Source organism: Orcinus orca, chromosome 2 (assembly GCF_937001465.1).
Source record: "Orcinus orca chromosome 2, mOrcOrc1.1, whole genome shotgun sequence".
In the NCBI taxonomy this organism is placed as follows: domain Eukaryota; kingdom Metazoa; phylum Chordata; class Mammalia; order Artiodactyla; family Delphinidae; genus Orcinus; species Orcinus orca.
Window position 1 is genome coordinate 187,508,146 of NC_064560.1, and position 27,224 is coordinate 187,535,369.

The 27,224-nt window shown below is 44.1% G+C and overlaps 2 protein-coding genes across 11 annotated transcripts in view; both read right to left on the bottom strand.

Moving 5' to 3' along the window:
- Positions 1-12,117, bottom strand: part of FOXN3 (forkhead box N3) — a 404,228-nt gene extending 392,111 nt beyond the window's left edge. For 3 of the 10 annotated variants that reach the window (XM_049705635.1, XM_033418430.2, XM_049705633.1), the window contains exon 1: positions 11,925-12,111. The gene's annotated coding sequence lies outside the window, so the exon portion shown is untranslated. Of the gene's footprint in view, positions 1-11,924 lie in introns of all 10 variants that reach the window. The other 7 variants (XM_049705638.1, XM_033418462.2, XM_049705641.1 and 4 more) reach the window with 5 other exon arrangements.
- The window catches only part of EFCAB11 (EF-hand calcium binding domain 11), a 585,886-nt gene that overhangs the window by 274,943 nt on the left and 283,719 nt on the right, over positions 1-27,224 (bottom strand). The window lies entirely within an intron of this gene.

Sequence of the window (27,224 nt, forward strand, 5' to 3'; positions counted from 1 at the left end):
CTTTAAGACAAAAAGCATTATGAGAGTTAAAGTGCACTACTTCATAATAATAAAAAATTTGATTCTCCAAGAAGATAGAAGAATTCTAAATGTGTATATACCAAATAGTGTAACTTCAAAATATATCAAGAAAAAAATGATAATCTACCACTTTACTGAGAGACTTTTAATACACTTCTCTCAGTAAAAAAATAGATCAAATTGGGATAGGGACTTCCCTGGTGGCACAGTGGTTAAGAATCCGCCTGCCAATGCAGGGGACATGGGCTTGAGCCCTGGTCCAGGAAGATCGCACATGCCACGGAGCAACTAAGCCCTTGTGCCACAACTACCGAGGCTGTGCTCTAGAGCCTGCGAGCCACAACTACTGAGCCCGTATGCCACAGCTACTGAGCCCACATGCTGCAACTACTGAAGCCCGTGTGCCTAGAGCCCATGCTCCACAATAAGAGAAGCCACCACAATGAGAAGCCCGCGCACTGCAACGAAGAGTAGCCCCCACTCACCGCAACTAGAGAAAACCCATGTGCAGCAACGAAGACGCAATGCAGCCAAAAATAAATAAATAAATAAATTTATTTAAAAAAAAAAAATTAGGATAGTGGTCATCTTGCAAAAGATAGTGCCTTAGGGGCATAAGGGGACTTCTTGGGTGAAGCTAACATTCTATTTATTAACATAAGTGCTGGTTACATAGGTGTGTTCACTTAAAAAAAATCCATCTGTTTACAGATGTAACTGTAGACATAAATATACACACAACATACGTTTACATATATATAAATACATAGGTATCTATACTATATATCTGTATATACTACAAATGGTGTGTGGGTGTGTATATATATATAATGTTTCCATCTATATGAAATCGTGTGCAACTAAACTATATACAGTTTCAGGATTTAAAAAGTATGTGATAAAATTATAAAGAAAAACAAGGGCACAAACCAGAAACAACATACTTCACATCTACTCACATCCAAGTGGCTAGAATTTTGCCATTCTTTTTTTTTATAAATTTATTTATTTATTTGTTTTTATTTTTTTGGCTGTGTTGGGTCTTCAACGCCGTACGCGGGCTTTCTCTAGTTGTGGTAAGCGGGGGGGGGGGCTACTCTTTGTTGCGGTGTGCGGGCTTCTCATTGTCGTGGCTTCTCTTGTTGCAGAGCATGGGCTCTAGGCGCTCGGGCTTCAGTAGTTGTGGCACACGGGCTCAGTAGTGGTGACTCGCGGGCTCTAGAGTGCAGGCTCAGTAGTTGTGGTACACAGGCTTAGTTGCTCCACAGCATGTGGGATCTTCCCGGGCCAGGGCTCAAACCCCTGTCCCCTGCATTGGCAGGCGGATTCTTAACCACTGCGCCACCAGGGAAGCCCAAATTTTGCCATTCTTAGCTGCAAGGGAGTCTTAGAAATGTAGTTAATGGACATAGGTGGGAAACTAGTTCACTCTGCCATAGGCAGAAATTCCATAGCCTTGAAAGTCAGGCTTTCTCCTGGGACAGGATTTTCACCTATTAGCAGCAGTCTGGAGGACCCAGCTCAAAGAATTGACCTGAAGGCTACAGAAGATACTGCTTTCTTCCATGAGTGACAGTGAAGTTGCTAATCTTTCTGCCTGGATGGTAGAAGGATGAGATGGTGGAGGGGAAGTGAAAGAAAAGCCCACCTCTTTCTGGGTCCAGTTAACGATGGGCAGGAAAAAGGAGATAAGAGAAGAAGACAGTGGATTCTGCCTCTTGATAGAGGAGCTACCCCTGAGTGCAGAGGGATGTGTTTGTGTCCATTCCCCTCCATCATCCAGAGCCCTAGGAAGAGAGGGTCTGCACCAGCCTGGAACACAGCTTCCTCAGCCCAGCACTGCAGCCTGATCAAACAGAGGGAGCTGTGTGGTGGAGTGCCTCGGGTAGACTGTGGACTGAGTAGTGGACCCCTTGCAAGGAGCACCAGGCCAGTGGGCTTGATGGATGGTGTCACACATACTCACGAGTTTGCTGCCAGTGGGAGCTAAGGGTGGACCCAGCCAGCAGGGGATGACACGTCAGGTTCTCATAAAGCCAAGAGGATGACCAGATCAACTTTTTTTGCAAACTGTGGGTCACTTATTGGGTCCCAAGTGTGGTTTTTTGTTTTGGGGGTTTTTTTTTCATTAAATAAAATAGAATGGAAAAGATCTGAGTACATCAAGTATAAAAAGGATAACAATACCTTGTAAAATTTATATTTCAGCTATACAGGTTATTTTGTAAAAACTTTTGTATCACCTGTCCACATATGCTTACTGGAATCTCATGAAAATGTATCTGTGTTTTACTTTGAATCTTTGGAAACCACTGGACTGGACTATGTGTTATAAGAGCCACAGACTTCATCTGCTAATACAGAACAAGCAACACCATGGCAAGAGACCCAGCCTCTGAGAGTCAAGGCCACCGTAACTAAGGAGACAGATTTGCTAGTCCTCTGTAAGAAATAAAAGTACACGAGACACCCCTTCCTCACACTCTGACATCACTGGCAAAGAAAGGGAACAACAGGAAGGAAGGGATATTGTTTTCCTAGGAAGACTGAGAATTATCTTAAAGGACTATTTGGATTATCAGATCAAACTAAGTTTTTAAATAGACGGGATCAAAAGTTATTATTCTTTTTCCTGATAACCGAAGGGTGTTTGCTGGGAGGAAGGTTTGCTGCAGACAAAATAGACAAATTGCATTTTTCTGCACCTCACAGTTGCAGAGTGGGTGAAACTGGTGACCCTACAACATGTGAAGCGGGGAAGAAGAAGGTTGTGGTCAGGGAACAATATGAACAAAGTCAGGGGAGCTAGAAGGAATAAGGCAAGTTCAGGGATGAATGAACCCTGACCAGATCCGGGGGCATTTCCTGAGCACTAATGGGGACGGCCAGATTATAGAAGGTCTTGAAAGTTAGGCAGAGGAGGACAGACTCGGTAAGGAGAGCAACAGGGAGCCCGCATAGGTTCTTAGTAGATGAGGGACATAACACAACAATAACAACGTAAAAATAAAAATAGCTACAATAATTTAAGTTGCAACTATGCATCAGGCTGTCTGTCAACGGTTTATCATTAGCTTTCACAAGCATCCTTTCAGGATTTCCACATTAATGAGTCTTATTTCACATTACTGAGCCTGAGGTTAAGGTCACACAGCTGTAAGTAGGTTTGAAAGCAAGAAGTCTAACTTCAAAGCCCTTAACTTCCAGAGTGGTTTAGGGACAGAAGTCTTCAGGAGGACAGAGGAAGGAAAGGGGCCAGGAGGGACAGAGCACCTCGGAGGTTCCCAGCAGTATTCTCAGAGTGAGGCACTAGAACTCAAGATGAGGAGATGACCATGAGGTGGATTTCAAAGAAAGCAGCAAGGGGCCCTGGTGATAAATGAGATACCTGGCATGTAAAACAAGTGGCTGTCCAAGTTTCCCAACCTGGGAAACAAGGATAATGGTTGTAACAGAGAAAAAACAAACCAAAACAAAAACATACACAACAAAATAAGTGCCCTTATTGAAAATTTCTGCCTGAATGCTTAGACTCAGAGCTTATGTCCTTCTCTTGTTCCCATTTCTCAGACCGAAAAACCACTTTCTCAGGATCTTCATTTTGAAGTTCAGAGGACCACTAAAAATGACTCTTGTAAAGCATTCTCAGTTCCAAGATCGTGGAAGGAGCTGAGAAGTGGAGAGCATTGTAGAGGCTGCTGGTGCCCGGCCCACGTCCCCTTCAGGCCTCACTACTCAGCGCCACCAGTCCAACCTTCACCTCGACCAGAGGTGTCAAGAACCTCCCTGAGCACCTTGTCTGGCAGAAGCTCACGCACCAACCTTAAGTGCTGGGAATCAACGTCTCCTGAGTCATCAGCCAGTGCCTAGAAGCGACATGCTGGACACCAGCTCTCAGCGCGCCTAGGCGCCCCTCGCAGTGTAACCGGGGATGGAGGTGGAGGGGGCGGGGTGCGGGGGCATAGACGAGTCTCCCACTCGCGCCCCCTACTGCTGTCCTCCTGGGATCGTCTCCCAAGTAAACTACCCACCCTGGAATCCTTGCACTTACACCTGGAGAGAGGAACTCAGGGAGGGCGTCGCTTCAATCTGTAGACATCAGCTTAGAATATAAACTTCAATAGGGCCAAATTGGGGGATACTTACAGTTTAAGAAGCCACTCAGAGTTAGGGAACAGACGGTTGGCTCTGCCGGTGATTTCTTCCCCTTTAGTTCCCTATCACAGGGCACAGTCGCTTATATGCAGTAGGCACGCAATAACTGTTCATTGAATGAATGGGTGGGTGATTCCTTCCCCGAAATTGGTGCATATATATATATTGAACACGTCCCTAGATCAATTCTTTAAAATGACTTCACATGTGAGGTCTGTGAAAGTACACGTGTGAAATATGAATTAGTTCCATTCAAGTGCTGATCATTTACCTGAAGTCTTCCAGAGAATTAGAAAGTACCAGGCACCTGCATCCCTGAAAATGTCCACATCGGTTCCATTGCTAGTTCCAACCGGTCACATACATACCAGGCATAGTGGGGTGCCCAGGTGAAGATTTAACTTGTCATTTTCCCCTTTGCCAGAATGAGAGCAGAGCTCCTGGCTTAGATGAGAAAGTCAGACTAACCCAGTTTCACTTGGTCTATATAAACCCATGTGGAGTTTGTTTGATTTACAGGTAAGGGGGTCTCAAGAAGGAGATACCCAACACCCTCCTAATCTGACAACTTAAGCCACTTGTTTTTTATTCCAAAAAAAATAAAGGAGGTATCGTTGAATTTGCATCTCTGAGTTTCTTGAGCAGTTCATAGGAATTATAAAGAGAATACTGTCTAGGAAATCTGTTTTCTGGATGCCACCAACAGAAATTCTAAGTGTAATATTTGGGTAATTAAAGAAAATCATATCCCTGTGGTAAGAGCCCTTTGTTCACCAACTAGGTGAATGTGCTCAGGGATGCATGAAGGGAATTTCAAAAGATGAAGATGGCAACTCCCCTGGTGGTGCAGTGGTTAAGAATCCGCCTGCCAGTGCAGGGGACACAGGTTCAATCCCTCCTCCGGGAAGATCCCACATGCCACGGAGCAACTAAGCCCGTGCGCCACAACTACTGAGCCTGCGTGCCTAGAGCCCGTGCTCCGCAACGAGAGAAGCCACCATGACGAGAAGCCCGCGCACTGCAACGAAGAGTAGCCCCCGCTCGCCGCAATTAGAGAAAGCCCGCGCGCAGCAATGAAGACCCAACGCAGGCAAAAATTAATTAATTAATTTTTAAAAATTCATTCAAAGAAAGAAAAGATGAAGATAAATTAAGGAAGGTAAGCTCTGACAAGGGAACTAAAAGTTTCCTCCCATCACTGATGGTCAAACATGGGAACACAGAATGTCAAGAAGCAAAACCCTACTTCTTGCCAAAATCACAATATTTTTCCCGCCCCTCGCAATTTTTCCCAGGAGGAGACGCCATTTCAAGCATAGAAGGGGGAGTTATCAACCCTGGAATAGAAACAGAGGAGCAGTTGTAAGGTAGCCAGTGGGACAGAAAATGACTGGAACTTGGAGTCAGGGGGCCTGAGGGTGAGAACTACTTGTACCAAAGAGTGTGTGGCCTGGAAACATAGTTACCTCAGTTTCTTCATCTGTGAAGGGACATTACTGCATATTATCATTATTTATTAGTAGTAGCAGTAATATTATATTAATACTAGATTATTATAATAATTAATAGGGGCAGCACCTGATAAACAAAAACCCCTTATCAGTTGGATGTGACTTTTCTATATTATCCAATATTGCCAAACTTACCATGAGCAACTTATTTCTTTTCCGAGAGACCATTCTAAATGCTAAATCCAATTCCACGAAAAAATATGACTGTCTTAATTTAGAGACCTTATTAACTAGTCATTAAATGGTAACTGTTTTCATTTTACAGCCTGCAAAAATGTTAAGTTTGCCAAATGAGAACATTTCAGACTTTAAAGAGAAATGTGAGGTTATCTAAAATCTAACCTTGTATAATATTCTAAAATCACCTCTTCCAGTAGGACTTACTACTGTCTGAATCTTAAGAAAGTGACATCTGCAAAGGTAGCAGACACACTCTGTAATATTTGGAGCCCTCCATTAACAACTTCAGCAAGGTCCTGGTAATTGGAAGCATCCTTGAGTTCCAAAACAAAGTCCCCAAGAACATCGGAGTATAAGTGCTCACTCAAGGAGAGTCACTGGTCTATTATTATGAATACGCCTTGGGACAGCTCCGTTGGTTTTCTATGGCTGTACACACTCATTCTTCTTTGAAATGCAGGTGGGAGGAGGAATAAGATAGCTTTAAACAGCCTAAACGTGAAAAGCTTTATTCAACCCAATTCAACAAACAAAAGTTAACCACAGTCATTTTCATCCACTACCACGGCCAACTATTTTGTGCTTATACTAGTTTTATCTTTCTAGAGGAAACATTTTCTTTAAAGAAAGAAAAAGTTCCGGCACAAATTGTGAGAAGATCTGTGGCTTCCCAGAATATTGATTATTTTAATCGCCATCTCTGACCCACACAGGTACTAGAAGCATGGCAAGCACGGTGGAAGTAATAGGAGCATGCAGACAGGGGGCTGTCCTTTCTACTTCTATAAACTCCCTCACTGTGCAGCCTCCAAGAAACAATGCAAGGAGGTTTGCTGTGACCCTAAGAAGCACAATGCTATTGATACCGTTTGCGTGAAGTCCCTGCTGCTTGTAACCGAGCACATGTGAATCAAGGGGTTGTGAAAATTAGGAGTGGAAGTGAAGGGGATCCCTCTGTCCGCCACCCCTAGAAATCTTAATATTTATGGCCTCTGGGATGTAAACAAGGGGAACTGAACTCAATCCCAATACTGCCATTTCAGTAAATCTCATAATAGAAGAGATAATCTGAATATGTTTGATGATATTCAAATATCATCCATGTGTTATCATTTTACTCAACACTCAAAACACTACCGCGTCTGCCAAGCAGATTATATAGCTTGGCAAACTTTCATTTCATGAATGACACTTAATATGAAATAATTTTCACTGACAGATACTGTAACAGTGATATAACAGATCCTGAGGTGGCACTAGAATAAATCCACACATTCCAGGACAATGAGAATCGACTAATCTCAAACACCTGCACATGATGTTCCTGTAACTTATGAGGAAAGGGGGCCCTTTAAAAACGTCCTTTCCTGGGGATATATGTATATGTATAGCTGATTCATTTTGTTATAAAGCAGAAACTAACACACCATTGTAAAGCAATTATACTCCAATAAAGATGTAAAAAAAAAAAAAAAAAAGTCCTTTCCCCTTCCCTTATTACAGATGGAACCAGGGCTCTTTCATACTTATAGCCAGTCCAGCCCAGCGCTATATACAGAACGTCTTATTAGAGCCCATTGTCTGCCATTCCTTCTTCCTCCTCTGAGCACAAGTGCCCTCTTAAACTGTCAAGGCAAAAGTTCTCTCTTCAGCTCAGAAGTTCCAGGGCTCTGCAAGCAATTCCCTCGGGGCCTTCCTTAGAGAATATTTGGGGCACTTTAAAAGCAGTGGTTTTCAAACAGTTCACAGGGATACTAGGGTCCTAGGGTGTGCCCCAGGCACAGCCCAGGAGAAAAGAGCAGATTCTGGGTTCCCGGCTCTTGGTTCCCCCAGAGCAGCTCTGTTTTTATTCCACTCGTATATTAGGGTCTTGCATAAGACTCCATTTGGTGCTAAATATAAAACCAAAATGATGTCTTCAAAAATGTGTGAAAACCATCGCAACAAATGGTACCCTCCCTTAGGCTCTCTTAACCCCCTCCCCCGGCTGTTCCCTTCCAAGGGAGGTTTCTGTACTTATTTTCCTTTAAAGAACCTCACCCTGTTTCCTCTTCCAGAATTTGAAACATACATGAATTGAAACTATTAAATATATTTATTTATAATATTCAAAAAGTAATCCAGAGTTTTGCACAATAAATCTTTTCAAGGTTAAGATTCGTTTTTCTCATACGGACTCTAGCCTGGCTTTAGCTATAGCCCCTCCCCAAATTCCAACTCTCCCCCACTCCATCAGCAAAGGAGGCATACACCTGACATGTAATCTTTATGGATTTTACTGTCACAAGCCCAGAGAAGAATGAAGCTGACTCTCTCCCTTTACCTCTCCACAGAACTGGCATTTGGTTGGTATTCTGGGCTAATTATTAGAAATTTGGCATCATCATCAAAAAACGCCAACTTCAGTTAATGTCTATATATCTGACAACTGAAAATGAATTAGAATTTTACTGAACATCTTGTGTGTTGGTCAAATAAGTTGTCCATAGCAGTATAATGACCGATGTTTCTAATCTCAGAGTCAAAAATAAATGAACAGAAATACCAAAGATTTGGAGTAATTTAATTGTACTCCTCCAAAGTCCATTTAAAAATGAACTGTTCTGAGCAAACTATTTGACAGACAATGGAGCATGAAGGCAGATTCTAGAAACTAACAAATCCCATTCATTTCCTTCAGTTTGTAAAAACAAGCAACTGACATGTTTCCTGCCAATGAACATAGTTGAAGATAAGAAAGCTCCCTACAGGAAATCCTTTGCTAAAAGAGAACAGTTGTGCCACTAAGCTTAACCTTTTTCACCGAATCTCAATCAGTTAAATATTTGACAAGAGGGGATCATGAAGTACATGCTAAATCACCCCAATGATGCTCTATTGCTTCTAACGTCTGTATTTCCTATGGCATAGATGCAGAATATTAAATAAATATTACAGTATAGTTAGGATTCTTTCTACCTCCTCTCCCCTGCCACCATGCAATTAGTTTATGAAAACAAGGGCAATTTTCTGCTTTTTAAAAAGACCAAAGTGTTAGTTAAGTGAAATGTAAAATGGACCATTTTCAGTTAAGACTAAGCAATACCATGCTATAAATCATCACGATTATAAGAAGGATATTTCTAAATGAATATCAAGCACGTCAAATTTAAAGGCTACCATTGACAAGATTAGAGAAATATAAGAAATACACCGGTTTTATATTTACAAGCTTCAATGTTGACCCTCAAATTCAAAATTTAGCCTCCTCAGTTATTTTTTGCTTAGCAAAGTGAAAGGGGGAGATCTCCAAACTCTTCTCCTTTCTTTACTCTCCTCACTAAAACCACTACCAAGATATTGAAAATATTCGCAACCTTGAGGTGGGGAACCTCTCAATTATCGTAAAACTAAAGCACTCTTCTCCATCCACAGAAGAAGAGGAAACTTTTCTAAGTTAACCAAAATAATAATAACTGCAGTTTTGAAAGAGCCCTTATTTCTGTTTAGGATTATCCTTTCCCTGCTTTGCTACTAAGAACACCCTTCCTTATACTTCCCAAAGCACCAGACAGAGTCTTCATCTATCCTGTACAGGCAGCCTTAGAGCAAAGCTCCAAAATGCCACAGTTCTTCAAATTCAATTGCAACAGTTCAAGTTAGAAGCCTCTTGCAAACAGAAACTCTTCATTATACCGTCCCCAAATGACTCTTCAGCCACAGGTAACAGCCTAGTCTTTACAGCTCCACAGAGTGTTGTTCTAACAGTAGACTTACAAATCAGTTCGCTTCTACAATTAAGTGATCAAATACATTCTTCTTAGCCTTCCCTGGCACAACTCCGAGGTAGCAAAATGCAAAGTAAGCACGCGTGCTCCTCCTTGCTTTAAGCCCTTTTCCTCACATCTTTTCAGTAAAAATACAGTTATGAAATCCAGGAGACTGCATTTTTGGTTGTTGTTGTAAAATGACCTTGATTTGACAGGCACGGTCTCAGGTTTCAACAGATGCTGTGGGAAAGCTTACAGAAGGCAACATGTTCTCCAGGCATCTGTGATGACATGCAGGTTTTGTTTTTTTGTTTTTTAAATGGTGGTTATGGTAGTGTACGTGTGTTGGAGGGGGTAACTCGTCTCAGTTTCCATGACAACCATGTCTCTACTCATCGGTTGTTAGATACCATCCACTTCCTGTGTCTAAATTTTTAAGCCAATCGGAAAAGTGTTTATACATTTAACAACTTCTGGGACGGTGCTTCTTTAATTGGGGTGTTTTAAGGCTCAAATGGAGTTGTCCACCGGCCTTATATTTTTCCGCTTATGTAGAACATTTCACAATATTTACCAACTCATTCTTTTAAGGTGAAGAATGCCCTTTTTTTTTTTAACTTGAAATGCATTCTCCTCAAACCAGATGCCACAATTTCTTATAACAGTCTGCAAGCTGATTTTGATTGTTGGCTCTTCGTGGCCTTTTTCTCTCACTGTTACAGACTTAAATTTAGTGCATGATACATGCTAATAATGCACAAGACACTTACATTATCAAAGTAAAGATACAGTTAAGCACCATCTGCTGACAGTGATATTTAACTCTTCAGATCAAAAAAAAAAAAAAAAACAGGAAAAATTATTCTAAGTTGAACAACTTTGCATTCTATAACTCCCAAGGAGAAACCATTGAGAACGTATTGTAAAGTGATATGTCTATAAAAGCTGATGTCTGCAAAGAAATTTGTCACCAGAATGGCCTACTTTCTTTGGATAGAAGCAACAACAAAAAATTAAACACAAAGGTATCTCAAGCAAACTGCACCCAAATTAAAAATCAACCTTGCAGAAATCTGGGCACGAGAAGGCTACTCTGAAATTACAGCATGATTTTCAAAGAAGGTTTTGGGTGACTGTTTCCCTAAGTCTTCATCGAACTGACCAATCAGTGTGAGAGCAGAGTGGGCTGGAGTCATTTGTGCAGTCTTCCGAGCTCTCCAAGCTGCTCTCCCCTCTCTCAGGCAGCGCTGGCGATCAATGAAAAACAGGGAACAAAAGGAATATAACAGGATGTCTCCTTAGCTAAGGAAAATGATTCCCTTTTTCCTCAATGAGCCAGCCGCACCCTGCCCACAACAGCTCCACATGGGAGCTCCCAGCAGACCAGACCTTTCGGCTGAAGCACATTTTACACGTGCAAATCATGTGTCCCAACTGCTGGCAAATGTGTCACCTTAAGCACATCCTGTGACAGAGGGCTCCCCGAGCCCAACCAATTGAAACTAATAAATTAAATAAATTAATAATCCCACCATTAAAAGCTACCAAGAAAGACTGTGTTTCCCTTTCCCAAATGTCAAATCCGAGAGTATAAACAAAGCATGAAAAATACTCTCTTCAGCCTCCCCAGCCAGTAATCATGGTTTTCTCCTCAAAACCAGGTTTCTCCAGAAAGAGAAATATTCTGACTGCCCTCAAAGGAAACTCTCATCTGTATATGTCATATCAGGATAACCAGTTACAGTATTTGAAAAGAGGTTTAAACTGCCCACAGATTTGACACTGTTTATAATTGATAGCAAAACACTTGACTGTTTATAATTGATAGCAAAACACTTGCGACAGCAATGCTGTAAACTCTGCCCGAGCCAAACTCCACATTTAACACGTTAGTTCCTTGAAAATAAAAGTAATGCCTGGGGAGCCCACAAAAGTAAAGACCTAGGAAGTAATTAACAGAATTACATCAATTATTTCATAATTTTTAAAAATTATCCATTTGTCTGCTATTTAAAAAAACAAATTTAAAAACTACTATCCACAAATTCCTGAGAAACTTTTTTTTTTTAAATGAACTTACTTTTGAGACAAAACTAATGAAAATATGCAACTTGCCAGCCCTGGATCTCTCCCATTCGGACTGCATGCTATAAATCAATCTGAAACCAGGTGGAAATACGGGGGCGGACACCTTAAAAAATCAAAGTGTGCCCCCAAATGCAGCAGCCTGAACAGTGAGGGCTTCTCGTGACAATGCTGAACCAGAGCAGAAGGTCAGGAGGCAGGAAATGAGCCCCATTTTCGTTACCTTCGATCGCCTGCCCCCCCTTCTGCTTCTCGCGGCCGCATTGGGGGGCTGCGGCGGCGCTGGACTCGCGGGTGGCCCCGCCGCCGGGTCGCGCCGTCTCCCGGCAGAGCTGCAGCCGATCGCGGCCGGAACCCCGGCTCCAGCCCCGGCGCCCGCCCGGGGTCGGCGGCGCGGCTCTCACCCGGGCCCGGAGCCCTGCTGGGTCCTAGTGCGCGCCGCGCGCCTGCCGGCGGCCAGGTCTGCAGCCCGCACGTACGGCAGGCGGCTCGCGAGCACCGTGGTTCCCCGGGAAAACCGAAAACCCCGTCGTCCTCTTTCAAAACCAGACACGGTAGGTGCGGATGAACTGGAGCTTAATGTCAAATCCCGGCCTAAGATGTTAAAAGAAAAACATTGGGGACAACTGAACTCATTGAAGGCGGATATTAACATCTGTAGCCCCAGTGTAAAGCGTAGGGCAGTAACTGGTTTCCGTAGGTTCTCCCGGTGCACTTGTGATATTGTACATTCACAGACGGTAAGAGAGAGTGCGGCATCAGTAATGATACGTTCCGAAGATATAACGGCGCCCCCGAGAAGAAAAAGGTTGAAAATTGTGTGTTTAAAACAATGTTTTAAACAGTTTTCCAATGATTTTTTTTCCTAACACGTCCTTCTGCATTTTGCTTTCTCTTACTTTATCATATGCTATTTTAAATAACAAAGGCCCATATGGCAAAACACGCAGTCATTTGATTTTCAAAAGACCTCAACAATTGCATCAGAATATGCACTCATGTATCTCCTAAGAAATCAACGAGCAAGAATTAATGGTGGCATATGGTGTGCTTCATGGAGAAAACTGAATTACAAATTAAAACAAATGCAAAAATTCACAAATTCAGTAAACTGAAAGTAAATTATAACCCTAGATATATACACAAATCAGCTTATGTACAATTAGGGGAAATGTAAGTTCTAGATTTCTCTAACTGCAGAAAGTGTGTTACATGAAGAGATTCCCCTCATTTGCCCCCCAAAAGGGCTTTCAGCGCCCTCTCAACACATTTGTTTACTACAGCCCACCTGGAAGGCAACTTTTAAACTTGCAAGTGCTCATTTAAGAGGACAATTCTATTAGCTCTTAATTCAAAATAAAAGTGCTTTAGTTTGAAAAGCCTGTTTAAAAGGCTTCAAGACTGGGAGCTTTACTTTCAGTCTTTGATATCACCAAGTTTGAAGGTCACAATTCTGTAAAACTGCTAATAACAATGGCGCTGTGGTTTGACACCAAAAGGAAAATCAAATGTGTGTTTTCTGAGTTCTATTTTTGGAGCTCAAAAAGTCCCTTTGAAAATTACTCTTGCCTTCCTCCTTCCCAATTATAGCTAAATAAATGTAATAGAAGATTTTTAGTATTAATTAAACATCAAAGTCACCTTTCCTGCTGCCTGATGTCCACGCAAAGAACCAGTTGTAGTATGTTACACTTGTCGATCTTCAAAGCCCTCGCACAAACATCTCATGTGATCTTTACCATACTTCTGTGATAAAACAGACACTATAATCCCCGATTTTCAAACAAGAAAGTGGAGGTCCCGAAGGGTACGGTGACTTGTCCAAATCACACAGCTGGTCCTCAGAGCAGCTGGGATCCCCAACTCAGATGCCAACATCTCCAACAGACTCCTGCTTTTTCAAGTGCCCACCTGGCCTCCCAACTATTTCTCTACAAATACTATGGAAAATGAGGTATCCAAAACAAAAACTCAGTTATGTTCCTGTAGTCATCATTTCTTACCTGTTTTAGAGCAGCGATTTACCAGAATGGAAATAAGAGGCTAGTTGCAAAAGTTTTAGTCTCTGCTAAATGAGAAAGCTGGCTGGTCGGACTTCTGTCCTGTGGCTGTCCGGGGCACCCTGGCAGACTGAAAACTTGAAACTCTGGGGCTAAGCAATGTCCCTGTCACCTATACACCTTTTTATTCTTTATCAGAGACTAGAAACTGACTCCACTTGACACATGAAGGAAAGAGGTTTTCTCAAGTGGAACTTGGTTTTCTACGTGCAGTCCCAGCACTGAAAGTCCACAAGAACCCTAGAACCTCAAAAGTTTCAGATACCTGGTGGCCTGTTCATGATATCCAGGGCATCCCTGCCCAGACCTGGTGATAATCGAGGTGTTACTTCTCAGCCCTCCTGCACCCCTGGGAAAGTCGCGAATCAGTTCTGTTTGTAGCATTCTACTTCCTCCTCTCCTCTGCCGAAAGGAAATGTAACTTCTCTTATGATGTGGCCCAAACCAGCTAAATACCGGCCAGGTGAGTGCTGGGTGACATTTAACTGAAAAGACAGAAATATCTGATTCTTAAAAATGATTCATTCCTGGGCTTCCCTGGTGGCGCAGTGGTTGAGAGTCTGCCGGCCGATGCAGGGGACACGGGTGCATGCCCCGGTCCCAGAAGATCCCACGTGCCGCAGAGCGGCTGGACCTGTGAGCCATGGCCACTGAGCCTGCGCGTCCGGAGCCTGTGCTCCGCAACGGGAGAGGCCACAACAGTGAGAGGCCCGCATACCGCAAAAAAAAAAAAAAAAAAAAAGATTCATTCCTTTCGTGGGCAGCTCATAAGGAAGAGTCTGGGCGTGGCAATGTCCTCAAAAGATGTGGACGATCTTCCTGGGGAACCACTTGGAAGGATTCATGCAAAACTTACGTGGTGAACTCGTGTGATTCCTTTGTTGAAAACTGGTCTAATTATAATCACACCATCCACTGTGGCCTTCAGATGTTGTACGTGCTAGGCTGAAAGTCATCTTAGCACCAATAGGAGGTGATGAGAAGCTGAAAAGAAGAGCTGGTGGCGAGCAATTCCTCAAAGCAAGAGTGCACCAGAAGAGGGACTGGTCAGAAGAAACCATCATTCATTCATTCATTCATTCTGTATACCTCAAACGTTGAAAACCTAATGTTTTCATGTTTAATGTAAGCCAGGTACTGTTCTAGGCTCTGGGTATAAAATATAAATAATGCACTATACAGAGCCCTCAGACAGTCAAACAGCTGCAGAGTGGTGGTGTAAGTGTTGCAGTAAAACCATGTTATAGGCACTGTGTGTTCGAATGCCAGTGGTTCCAGTCCTGGGCCAGTTTGACTTTAGAGCCATTCTCAGCCCTGCCTCTGCTCTGTTTTGCTAGTAGCTGACTCGTGCAGGCCAAGGTTTACAGAATCTTGGTCAGTTGGCTAATAGCTGGATATGGTCCATGAGAGGCACTGGAGGGAAAGTGGAGGGTGGGAGGAAAGGAGAGGCCAGAGAATTTCTTCACCTCCCTCTTGCCTCTGACAGCATCTCTAGCCATGACTGCATCTAGCTGGGGCTTCTGCCAGGTGACCCTAGCCCTTGGCTCAGGTAACACTGTCACTTCCTGTTAACTCTCCAGCTTAGTGATATTAATGGCTTTCTGCTAAAATTAGTTGCTGGGTAACTTCACCTTCCTCTGTTTGCATCTCACATCCTCCATCACCTGTGGAGCAATCCCCTGCATTAAATTCCTTCTGTGCACATCAGCAAATCCCAGTGGAAGGGCAACTTACAAAATACCTGAGCAGTACCCCTCAAAAGTATCAAGGTCAAAAAAAAAAAAAAAGTATCAAGGTCATTAAAAACCAGGAAATGCTGAGAAACTATTACAGCAAAGAGGAGCTTTAAGGAGACATGACAATTAGATGTATTGTGGTGTGCTGGATGGGATCCTGGGACAGAAAAAGGACATCAGGTAAAAACTAAGGAGATTTAATAAAGTATGGATTTTAGCTGGTAATACTGTATCAATACTGGTTCATTGATTATAACAAATGTACCATACATTAACATGTAAGATGTTAGTAATAGGGGAAAGTAGGTGTGAGGTAGGTGGGAACTCTCCGTACTATCTTCTCAATTTTTCTGTAAATTTAAAACTGTTACTTTTAAAAAGTGTATTTAAAAAAAATTCTTCCGTGGTAAACATTTGAAGTGGTTTTGTTTCCCTACTACAGAAACCCCACTGCCTCCCTTCCCAAGCAGGGGCTAGGTCTGATCCAGCAGGTCTAGGGCTTTTTTACGGGGAACTAAAACAGGGGGTTTCATGGTCAAGACATCAAGACAGCCCAGCAAGGGATCAAGTAGCTCTGGGAAGCCAGGAAAAAACCTGAATCTGAAGCCAAAATGTGGTCTGGGCAAGGATGATGAGAGGTGGGAGATGGCTGTGAGTGAGGAAAGCAAGACAGCCAGCCTGGGTGTGGAGCCAGGGTCCAGGGTGATGGCTGAGAAGGGAGGCTGCTTGAAAGACTATGGGGTGTGGGAAGGGCTGGGCCCGGCCTCTCTGGGTGAACAGAGAGAAGAGGAAGAGGGGAAAAGGAAGAACAATAATAATAGCAACTAAGAGTCACTGAGTCATTTTACCTGCATTTTCTCATTTCTAGTCCCTTATAAGCAGGGTACTCTTTTTATTCCCATTTTACAGATGAACAAACTTGCCCCAAATTGCACAGATATTTAGGGGCAGAATAACAGCTCAAATACAAGTCTGTAGGACACCAAAAAAGAGTCAACAAGTCACCATGCTGGGCAACCTTGGTAGAAACCATGAAGTTGAGTCTTCGAGGACAAGTAGAGGTTAAGATGTGAGCAAGTGTGGGGAGAAGAAGGACTTCACGGAGGGGACGTCCTAGGTGTGGGCAAGGGCATGGAAGGATGAGAAAGCCAGGCAGGTCAGAGAGCTTCACGGAGAGCAATGAGGCTAAAACAAAGGTTTCAAGTGAGGAAGTGCCTGTAGGTCCCACTGGAGATGCTGACAGGGGCCAGTGACCACCCAGGTTTACACTTTATCTTGACTTGCACATGGCAAACACATTGATCTCCCTTAAGCCTTTGCTCAAATGTCCCCTTCTCAATGTCTCTCGAGCCTCCTCATCCTGCTGTACTTTTTTCCTTCTTCCCTTGTACTTACCCCTTACTAATTTACTTATTATTCATTGTTTGTCTCCCTCCACCACCAACCCCCATACAAATAAAAGTTTCACAAGGCCAGGAATCTGTTTTATTCAGTGATCATTTCCAAGAACACAAAACAGTGTCTGGCCCACAGGAGGTGCTCAATGATTTTTTTTTAAATGAATGAATGAATGAAGTTAGTAAATAAGAAAGTATTTGTATCAGCCAGGATACTTCAGAGAAACAGAACCAATAGGATGTGAAGATATATAGAAAGCAGTTTTTGTAAGGCATTGGCTCACATGATAACAGAGGCTAAGTCCCAAGATCTGCAGTCAGCAAGGAGAACCATTGGTGTGATCTCGGTCTGAACAATGGCAGGCTCAAGACCCAGGAAGTGCAGATGTCTCAGTTGGAGTCTGACGGCAGGAAAGAACTGATGTCCCAGTTCAAGGCAGTCAGGCAGGAGGAGGTTCTCCTTACCCAACACTTTTGTCCTATTCAGGCCTTCAACTGATTATATGAGGCCCACCCACGTTAGGGAGGGCAATCTGCTTTATTCAGTCTGCCGAGTCAAATATTAATCTCACCCAAAACACCACCACTGATGTAACCAGATATCTGACCAAATATCTAGGTACCCCATGGCCCAGTTAAGTTGATACATAAAATTCACCATCACAGTTTTGAAAGGGACTCGATCGTTTTAGAACCTGTAAGGAGAATGATTTACAAGGGAGCAAGACAAAGGCAGGGAGACTCATAAGGAGGATGTTATTATACTAGCTCAGGCAAGAATTGATGCAGACCTGCAGGAAGCCATCATTTGTAGCTCCAGATGACCCTTCTGTGACCCGTGGGTGATATGTGATGTTACATACCAAAGGTATCACATAGACACAATGCCAGGAGGAATCAGTCAGAAGTGCAATGTCCAGAAAAGAACAAACTGGAAGACTATGGTGGGTCCTGGTCATTGAGAAGTCCCCTTGCGGCAGGCTGGGGACAAGAGCATCTTCTGGCCTCTTTAACGGCTCAGTTGGAGTCGACATAAGTGGGGGTGGCTACTTGGCTCTCCTTTTGGGGATTTTCCACTCCACTAGATGGTCCTGGTGATGAATGGGAGCAGGCATCTTATAGTGTGACCATCATTCTCTGACTGTAGGATTAGCCCCACACTGGGCCCTTGCCCCCATGCCAGGCTGATCAGAGTCTTCTGGAATTTTCTAACTGAAGTCAGGGGAAGTGGGCTTCCTTCTGCTCTGGTTTCCAAGCTGTAGGGTGCTGCCTGCAGCCACACCCTCAGTTTATGGGCTCAGGAGATGGGTCACAACCCAACTATTAACCCAAGCAGGACATAACAGGATGAAAGCATAAAATAAACTTTGGATTCTCCAAACAGACCTTTTCCCCTTCTATCGTCATAAACGGTTTAGAAGAGGCTGTACACATAGCCACCGTTTAGATACACACAGAGGTGCACAGAAATCCTCACTCAATTGGAAATTATGTCATAACACTAACTTTCTAGATACAGGTGATATCAGGTGATATTGAAAGGCAGATTTTCCACTTCCTTCTTTGGATGCTTTAAATTGCAATAAAATGCCACCTGCCTTTGCCCTGTGAGGTCACAAACCTTAACATCCTCCATGAAACCAATGGTGTCACCCTTCTACTAACACACTTAAGAGACGGTGCACTAGCACGTGACTCAGACTTCATTATCTTTACCCACCACTTTCTAAGGGTTTAATGCCTCCCACAGGTGACAGCACTAAATCACTACTGTGAAGCCATGCTTGTCGAAAGGAATGAGCAAACCTCACTCCGCTTCATTCATGTCTTTGATATTTATCACATTTCCTCCTTTATATCGACCAAATCCGGTAATTTGCAGGTGGTCCTGCGTTGGCAGTAGTGATGAGCGGGTGGCATCCCCTTCTCTGTAGGACCAGTTACAGAATTGGCTGCAATTCGTGTCCTCAGACTCGTTTCCCTCAGCTCTGGCTCAGCCCTCGTGGAGTGATTTATCCCGGGGTCTGACTCCTGAGCAGAGCTTGGGGCAGAGCGCTGCCAGAAACAGGCCGGCCTGGCTCCAGGCCAACCAGCCGGCTTCTGAGCTGAGACTCTCCGTGTCTCCCCAGACCCGCTTTGTCTCCCTGGGCCTCGCTCTTTCAGCTGTCTCGCCTCAGGTAATCATCCACACTGCAGTTCCCCAGCTCTTTATATCCCCTCATTTCAGATCACTTTACACATGTTAAGTAAGCCTTGAAACACCCAGGAAAGAAAAACAAAAGGCTCCCCCCAGCAGGAGGGCAGCCCCCACTCACCCCGAGGAGGAAGGACCCTGTTCCTTAGAGCAGACAGGGTTGGGGCAAAGAGGGTTGCACCAACTCCACACATCACAGGAAACCCCATTCACTTTACAGTCACATGTCAGCATCACAGAACAACCTCCCACCTCCAGGTCACCCGCCACAGTTGATCCAGATGACCTTGGGAAGGTGGGTCCCAGGCAAGACTCTGATCGAGAGGCAGTATCTGTATCACGCCTGTGATGAATGCCCTTCAGTCTGTACTGTAGTGGTGACGGTCACGGTCGTGGGCTTTGGAATCAGAGAGGCCTTATTCCACACCACGGCCCTGCCACTTCCCACCTGAGCTGTCTCACACACGTGGCTTGGAATCCTAAGTCCCACTGTCCTAGTTGTAAAGAGGATATGACGGTATCCAGCAAACCCCCTCCTTGGTTTCTGAGGAGGATGAAATCAGATCATGCGTGCAAAATATTGGGGGCCAAAATTAAAAACGTATTTATTTTTGGCACATAAAATGGTTTGTTTCGAAAGCATCTCTCTATCTAATCCCAGTCCATCTGAATTAATGTAGTTCTCTAGCTGTGTTGGAACCTTTAACCTCTATCTCAAATTAGCACTGAAGTGTCTCATTGACAAGAGATGGTGCAGAAATCCAAATGATGTCTGTAGTTTAGTTGAGAGCTTATACCATATTCAGTGTCTTAGTTTTGATAAATGTATCCTGGTTATTTACAATATTGACATCCAGGAAGCTGGGTGAATGGTATACCAGAACTCTTGCTTTCTTTGCAACAAATGCTCATCTGACAACAACGATAACGTTATTAAAATGCATCGAAATCAGTAACACTCACACATAGGTCTAATACTTCACCTATACTTTTAGTACACTATAGTAAAATATCTCCTTAGGGTTCAAAAAAATGCCAAGTTTTTTTGTTACCAAAAGGAGAGGCAATTTAATGTTATCTCTAGCTGTTATCACCACCAAGAAAAATTCCTTGAGTTTCCAGTGTCTGCAAGGCACCATACTGTACGTGAAAACTGCAAACATTACTGTCAGGAAAAAAACGCTGCCTGCGTGGAAATCATTTGAAGGTAGCCGTTCAGATGTAAGATATTTGATAACTTTACCATTTAAGTCCCCAGTGCTTCCCTTATTTCACAGAAAATGGATGACTTACCAGTCAACCAGCTCCACGCTTTCCCTTCCAGTGGGCAGTGACTACCAAGAACCATCTTGTCAAATAACGCCGTAGATTATACTGCTTGCCACCCTGAGTACAGTTTTTGAGATGTTCATCTTAAAATGCTGAGATCTTTTCTCTCTCTCACTTAAGGAGACCAGAGGCTTTACATACTTTTATTTCCTTATTTCTTGTACCATGCACATTGTGAGATACTCATGGGGGTCAGAAGGAGGTTTGCCAAAGGCAGAGGGTGAGTTTTGTTAATGGCTTTGACGTAGATCCCATCAGAGAATGTGAATGTCCTGTGGCCACATTACAACAGGTTCAGGAAAAGAGCCACTGCTTTAAAATGTGAAGATATACATGCTGTCAGGTTGCCCAGCTCTCTAGGCTATTAGGCATCCGTGAAGGGTGACTCTCTCCTGAACGTATGTTGGCAAAGCCTCTCATAATTGAAAGTGCTGTTGGCACCTACTGTGTGCAGGCATTGGGCTGGGTCTGGACCCATAGAGTAGATGAAGACATGGTCCCAGTTCTCAAGTGCAAGAACGACATTTGTCACTGTTTTTAGTTGCCCAGGATGTGACCTCCTTCCTGTGCTTGGGGGAATCCCCAACCTCGGGAGTCAAAGCTAAAGACCGGAAAGTCCCCTGGAAGTGCCAGAGACAGACTTCCCAGCCTTTCTTGCAGTTGTGGGGGGAGGGGCATGACCTAGGCTCCCCCTGCAACCGGCGATACCAAGGAGTGGGATGGTGCAGAATTCTGCAGCCGTAGGGGCGGTGGCAGCCTCCAGGGCACAGTGCAGCATCTTTGGGGTCCATAGCAGGGTCACCGCCAGACCAGTCTGCAGCAAAACTGCAGGCTTTGAACCAGACTGCATCACCTCATTGCTGATCCCACCTCCAGCCCACCTGAGGATTTCTGTGGGCCACCTGCCATGCTGAGCATAAATGCCCTTTCTGCTTAGACCATCCAGACTCAGCCTCTGTTGACTGACACAAGGGCGCTGCCCCCAGTCTCCCTAGTGGATACCAGTTGAGCCAACCAGCCATTATTTTTCAAGCCACAGCATTGGGTTTGCACTGATCCCTCACTCTGTCACCAGACTCCTTATAATAACACGCACTTAGGTACGGGGCTATTTGTGGTCATGGAATAAGCCAGTTGCTCCCATGGGGGATTTAACTAGTTACCTTGGCTGCTGGTGCTAAGCGAATCAACCAGAAATGTAAGCAAATTTAATCTCAGATACATTTCTGCATGGATAAAATGAGACATGTATTGTACACATATTTCTGGTACTGTAGACAGGGTAGTCTCTCTTTTTTTTTTTAATGACACTAAAGAATGTAAGACACTAGAGTTCTGGGCAAAAACAAAACATAAAACAAAATAAACCTTCATAGTGACAGAGAAAACATCATTTTTGTTGTTGTTTTAGATAGAGAAGAAACAGTTTCAATATTCCGTTCATCTTCCTTATTCAGTCTCTCCGTTTGTCTTGTACAAATCGCATTGTGGTGCATACTTGTAATTCATCCACTGACTCTTCTTGATGACATTGAACTTGGCAATAAGAAACTTTCAATGTGAGATTGGATCATTTTGTCTCAAAGAGCAAAGAATTGATTCCTTAAGAGATTGAGAAAATATGAACTTCCGCTGATGAAAACCAGGAATGCAAGTCTTTCACATTATTCTCCCAACAAGTTAAACGTGGAAGTGGGCTCATTTCTTAACAAAACGAGAAGGCAGAGAGATCATTAAGCTTCCCACTTACACTTACTTTGAGCAACTAAGCCCCGATCCCTCTCACTAGTGCACTAACGAGTCCCCCACGGCTCACTCTACCCCCTGTGCCGTGTGACGCTGCTGCTTCATTTTCTGGGAACTCTTGCTTTCCTGGAGCTCTACTTGCTTCTGGTTTTCCTCCTACCTTTCTGGCCAGTCCTTCCCAGTTTCTCTCCCTGGCTTCTCCTCTGCCTGCTTTCTGATGCTGGTATTCTATCATGGGCTTTTTTCTCTTTTCTTTCCGCTTGCGCTCTCTCTAGGTGATCACATCCACGTCTTTGCCTTAGAATGATCACCAATAAGCCACAACCAGCACCCAGCTCCCTCCGGAATCTCTGTCTCCAATAAACTCCTGGACCACTCGACCCTGTATATTTTGCTGTCACCTCGAATTCAACATCCGTTATGTCCCAATCTGAATTATTTATCCACCTGCTCTAAACCTCTTCTTTCTGTATTCCCATATTCAGCATCCAGAAACCACAACATTATCCTTAACACCCTCTTCCCGCCTGCTCTACATTCATTCACCGAATTCTATAGATTCTGCCTCAGAAATTGTTCTTAAACTTGGCCCCTCCACTCCGTCCTCACGGCCTCTGCCTCGGTTCAGCCCCTTCATCTCTTGACCACTGCTACTGCCCCCAGCGTACCCGGCACGGCTTCCCAGTTATCCTCGCACCAGATGAGATGTGCTGCTTGGGCAGCCAAGGGAGAAAAGCCCATCAGACCTGGGAATCCAAGCAGATGGGAGCGAGAAAAAGAACAAAGGTTTCTCGGGGGGTTAGGACCCTGGAGGATTCTGAGGCTTGAAGGGAAGAGACAGTTATGAAACCTCAGCAAGTCCTGCCTCCACCAGTGACCAAGCTAATCCCTAGAGCCACTCTCAGGGTCCGTACATGGCTGCTTGCCTCCACCCACTTCGTACTTCCAGGGAAGCTGCCCATGGCCATATAATTAGTTATCCTAAAAGACCACTTTGGTTCCATCACTTTCTGACCCCCATCTTTGGTGACTCCCCATCAGCTATAGAATATACAACATAGAGTTTACGTCCTCCTCTCAGCACCCCAGAACCCCTATAACTCTCTCATGGCTCTGTTCCCCTGTGTATCTTCACTTTCTGAAAGTAACCTTTCTCCTCTGAACTACTGACCGTGATTTTTCAATTGCTGAAATTTTGTCTATGTGTCTTCTCTTCCTAGAACCCTGTCATATAATTCCTCAAACTTGTTTGTTTCGATCACACATGATTATTCATTTGCTCAACCCATATTTATTGAGAGCCAACTATGGGCCAACTGGATTCCAGTGAAGAAGGCAAATCTTTGTCCTTGAGGAGTTTCTCATCCACTGGAAAGACAGACAGGCAAGGGAAAGGAAGTTACATTACAATGTGATCAATTCTGCAATGGTGCTACCAGACGATGACCTGGGAGCATCCTTCTGGGAATCTCTCACATCTCATCATCACAGAGACAATCGGGTCACCTTATGGAGGAAATACTGTCTCTCTTTTGAACTCCAAGGGTGTGATTCTCAACTTTGTGGTACAAAGATTCATGTGGAGTGCTGTTTAATCACACAGTTTCCAAGGGTCCATTTCCAGAGATTCTGTTTCAGTAGGTCTGGGCTTGGGACTAAAAATAAGCATTTTTAGTAAACCCCTCAGTGAACTTAATAGATGAGCCCACAGTTCACACTTGGAAAAACATTGCTAAGGGGTTTACTGTTTTCGCAACTCACAAAACATACCAGATACTGCCTTGTAATCTACATGCTTATATATATGGCTTCTATAGTTTGCTAAATAATAGCTCTTTAAAAGTAGGGTCCTTTTCTTTTTTTAACATATTTATATTTTACAGGGCAAAAGAAATTGCATACCTTTTGTACCTTCATAAGTCCTTAATAATTTTAGTTAAGTCCTTTATTTTGTTTGAATTTTTATAATAACTACAAATTGCTTTTAAAAATTAAAATAAAAAAAAGATTGATCTGAAGATGTATTGCTGCTGAAGGGTGAGTTATTAGTGACAAGATGGGGTGGGCAGGGGGCTTGCTGCCATATCCCTGAGGCCCAAGCCCCTCACCTGGGGGCAACAAAGCCAGGGTACCTGCTGCACATGTCACTCAGGGCAGCTAATGCTGCACTAACATGGGGTTAAGTAAATGTTTCAGAAAGATGCCATTGGGCCTTGGAGGAGGGTGTTCTTCAAAGCTAAATCTGATCTCCTGCAGCACAACTGTGGCAAACCATTCTTTCAAACAAGTTTTTCAGTGGCCTTTCATGAAAATGTGGAAGGAGGACCAAGATTCCCCGGCCCAGCTGGAGGAAGTCAGCCTTCCTTTGCTTGCAGCCTCCAGCAGGCACTGCACCTGACCATCCCTGCCTGGAACAGCTACAGGACCGCCGGACACCCTGGGGCTGGTGTACCGAGATGCTGGTCCCAACCAGTGGGTCTGATTCCGCCCTCTCTCTGCTCCAGCTGGATCCTTTCCTAGATGTGAACATGACTGTCCGCGATGCCACACGTGCTGGGCCCCTGGTTGTGGCAGCCTCCATGGTTATGTTTCTTGGGGTGCAGTCCCTGGACCACCCACATCAGAGTCATCCCAGGTAGTGAACCTGAGCCAGAGCAGGGCCTGGGAATCATCAGAAGAGAAACAAAAGAGGAAGATTAAGCTGGGATTAATATTCTCTTTACTGTTTTTTCCTACAATTCTCTTTCCGTTCTCAGGAGAGGCTCATTTATTATTCCCTGAGAGCCTCCACTTGCCCCAGCTTCCAGCTCTCCTCTCCCCACAGCTGAAACCATTAACCCACCTATGCAGCATTAGCCCTACTCCAGTCTTGAGATTCTAGAAAGTTCAAGAATCTAGAACAAGTCCAGATCTTGGGCAGGGGAGTTTTAACAATCTACTCTTTAACTAGGCATATATTCTACCTCAGAACCCAGTGAGATGTGCCTTGGGCTCTAACAGGACAAGGAAAGTTGGGAGCTATCAAGACCCAGAGCAAGACTTAAAACTGGACCCAGAACTGGACCAAGATGGAGCCAGCCCAGTCACAGGTGCTGGTATTGCACCCACTGCAGCAGGTGCCCTACTCTGCAGTAGGGACAATTGCAGGGCAGACTCACATGCTCAGGTATGTCCCAGCAAAGCAATAGGGACCCAGAGGTATGGTCAATAGCCAGAATTAACATAGCCCACTGGTGAACAAAGGGTCCCTAGCTTTTAGGCTGAGTTTGACGAGCTTCTCTTAGAGGACCTGTGCTACTAGGTGATTTAGCAGAACAGGGAAGCAACACAAGAATCTAGTTACCGATTCGGGGTGGGGTATGGCAAAGAGCGTACCATGGCTTTGGAGCAAAGCTAGCTTTGCTAGTTGAACAAAACGAAAAGGAAGAGGGACATATGCAGAGGGCTGAGGTCTGGAGACGGGCTTCAGAAATCATCTCTATGTTCCCCTTTATAGGATTCAGGGAGTCAAAAATACCCCATCACAGGGCTGAGGTAGAAGGCAAAGAGGGTAAACAAGGCAGCCCTGGACAATGTCCTGGGTCCAAAAGCCAACCACTGCCTCAAATACATAACATTTCTTTACTATAACACCAGCATCCTTCCTATCCTCACATGCCCTGGTTCATGCTCTCTGAAAACCGGGATTGATCATCATGTGTGCCCCTTCAGAACATCTGCTAAGCAAAATGGGATTAAAAACAAAGTTAGGGGCTTCCCTGGTGGCGCAGTGGTTGAGAGTCCACCTGCCAATGCAGGGGACACGGATTCATGCCCCGGGTCCGGGAGGATCCCACGTGCCGCGGAGCGGCTGGTCCCGTGAGCCATGGCCGCTGAGCCTGAGCATCCGGAGCCTGTGCTCCACAACGGGAGAGGCCACAACGGTGAGGGGCCCGCGTACCACAAAAAAAAAAAAAAAAAAGTTTGGGCAGTGTTTCCTTTTCATAAGCATTTAGTAGAAGTGAGAACCTTTAGAAGCACTGATTTAGTCCAACCCACTGATGTAATCTAAGGCTCTATATAATCCATCATTTTAATTTCTAGAACAAAATGCCAAGGGCAATTCTACTGGTGTTGCCACAGAAAATTAAAAAATGGAAAGCTCGTCACGTCTTGGTAGTTATAAGTGTAACATCTCAGGATGCGCTTTATACTTTTTTATTGGCAGATGGTCTTATAGGCGAGACCACGTGGTGGGGTTTGCCTTTACCAATGGCAACATAGGAACATCAATTTATTTGGGTGGAAGTGTTCTAACATTGCTCTAAAAACCATGGATGTATGTCACCAGATAATCCCGGTCTCAACTCTCCTTGGTGGCCTACCCTTACTATCATCACCCAGCTCGTGGATTTAGGAAGATGTGCCTCCCTACCTTCCCACTTCCCAATTCAGCTCACCCTACTTTATATAAGCTCCTTAATCTCCCCACCCCTCCCCTTCTCAATGGCAAGACAGGGGTCTGGTCATTCCTTCTCCTACTGTATCTTTGAGATTATGTCAACGTGGTTTTTATTTCAATTTCCTTTAAGATGTTTGTTTGTGCTAAAGAACCCATACAGAGATTTTTTTTTTTCCTCCCAGGGGATTAGCATTTTAGTAAGAGCTGAATAATAAAAGTGGATTGTAAAAGCCTGTCAGAAATGTAGTGGTGCGTGTCTTACTTCTCATAATTGCCTCGGAATGATTAGGATTGAACTTTGTTGTTGCTGTGTTCTTGTTCCAAAGTGAAAACAGGCACTTTTTCTCTGCCAGGTCTCCAGAATGGATGTCAAGGGGGGACTGACCTGTGATGCCTTATAAAAACGTAAATTCTAATTTTCTAGATAAAAACGATGTGGAGCAACTTAAGATGGGGCATTAAGGTGTGGACCGCTAGGACTGCTTTGAATGGTTCTCAACCTTTTGCGGATGTCACTCACACTCCTTCGAGAATTTGAAGCAATTGCATACGTACACAAAGATATATAAAATACGGCAACAATTTCAAGGGAATTGTGGACTTTATGTCCCTCAGATGAA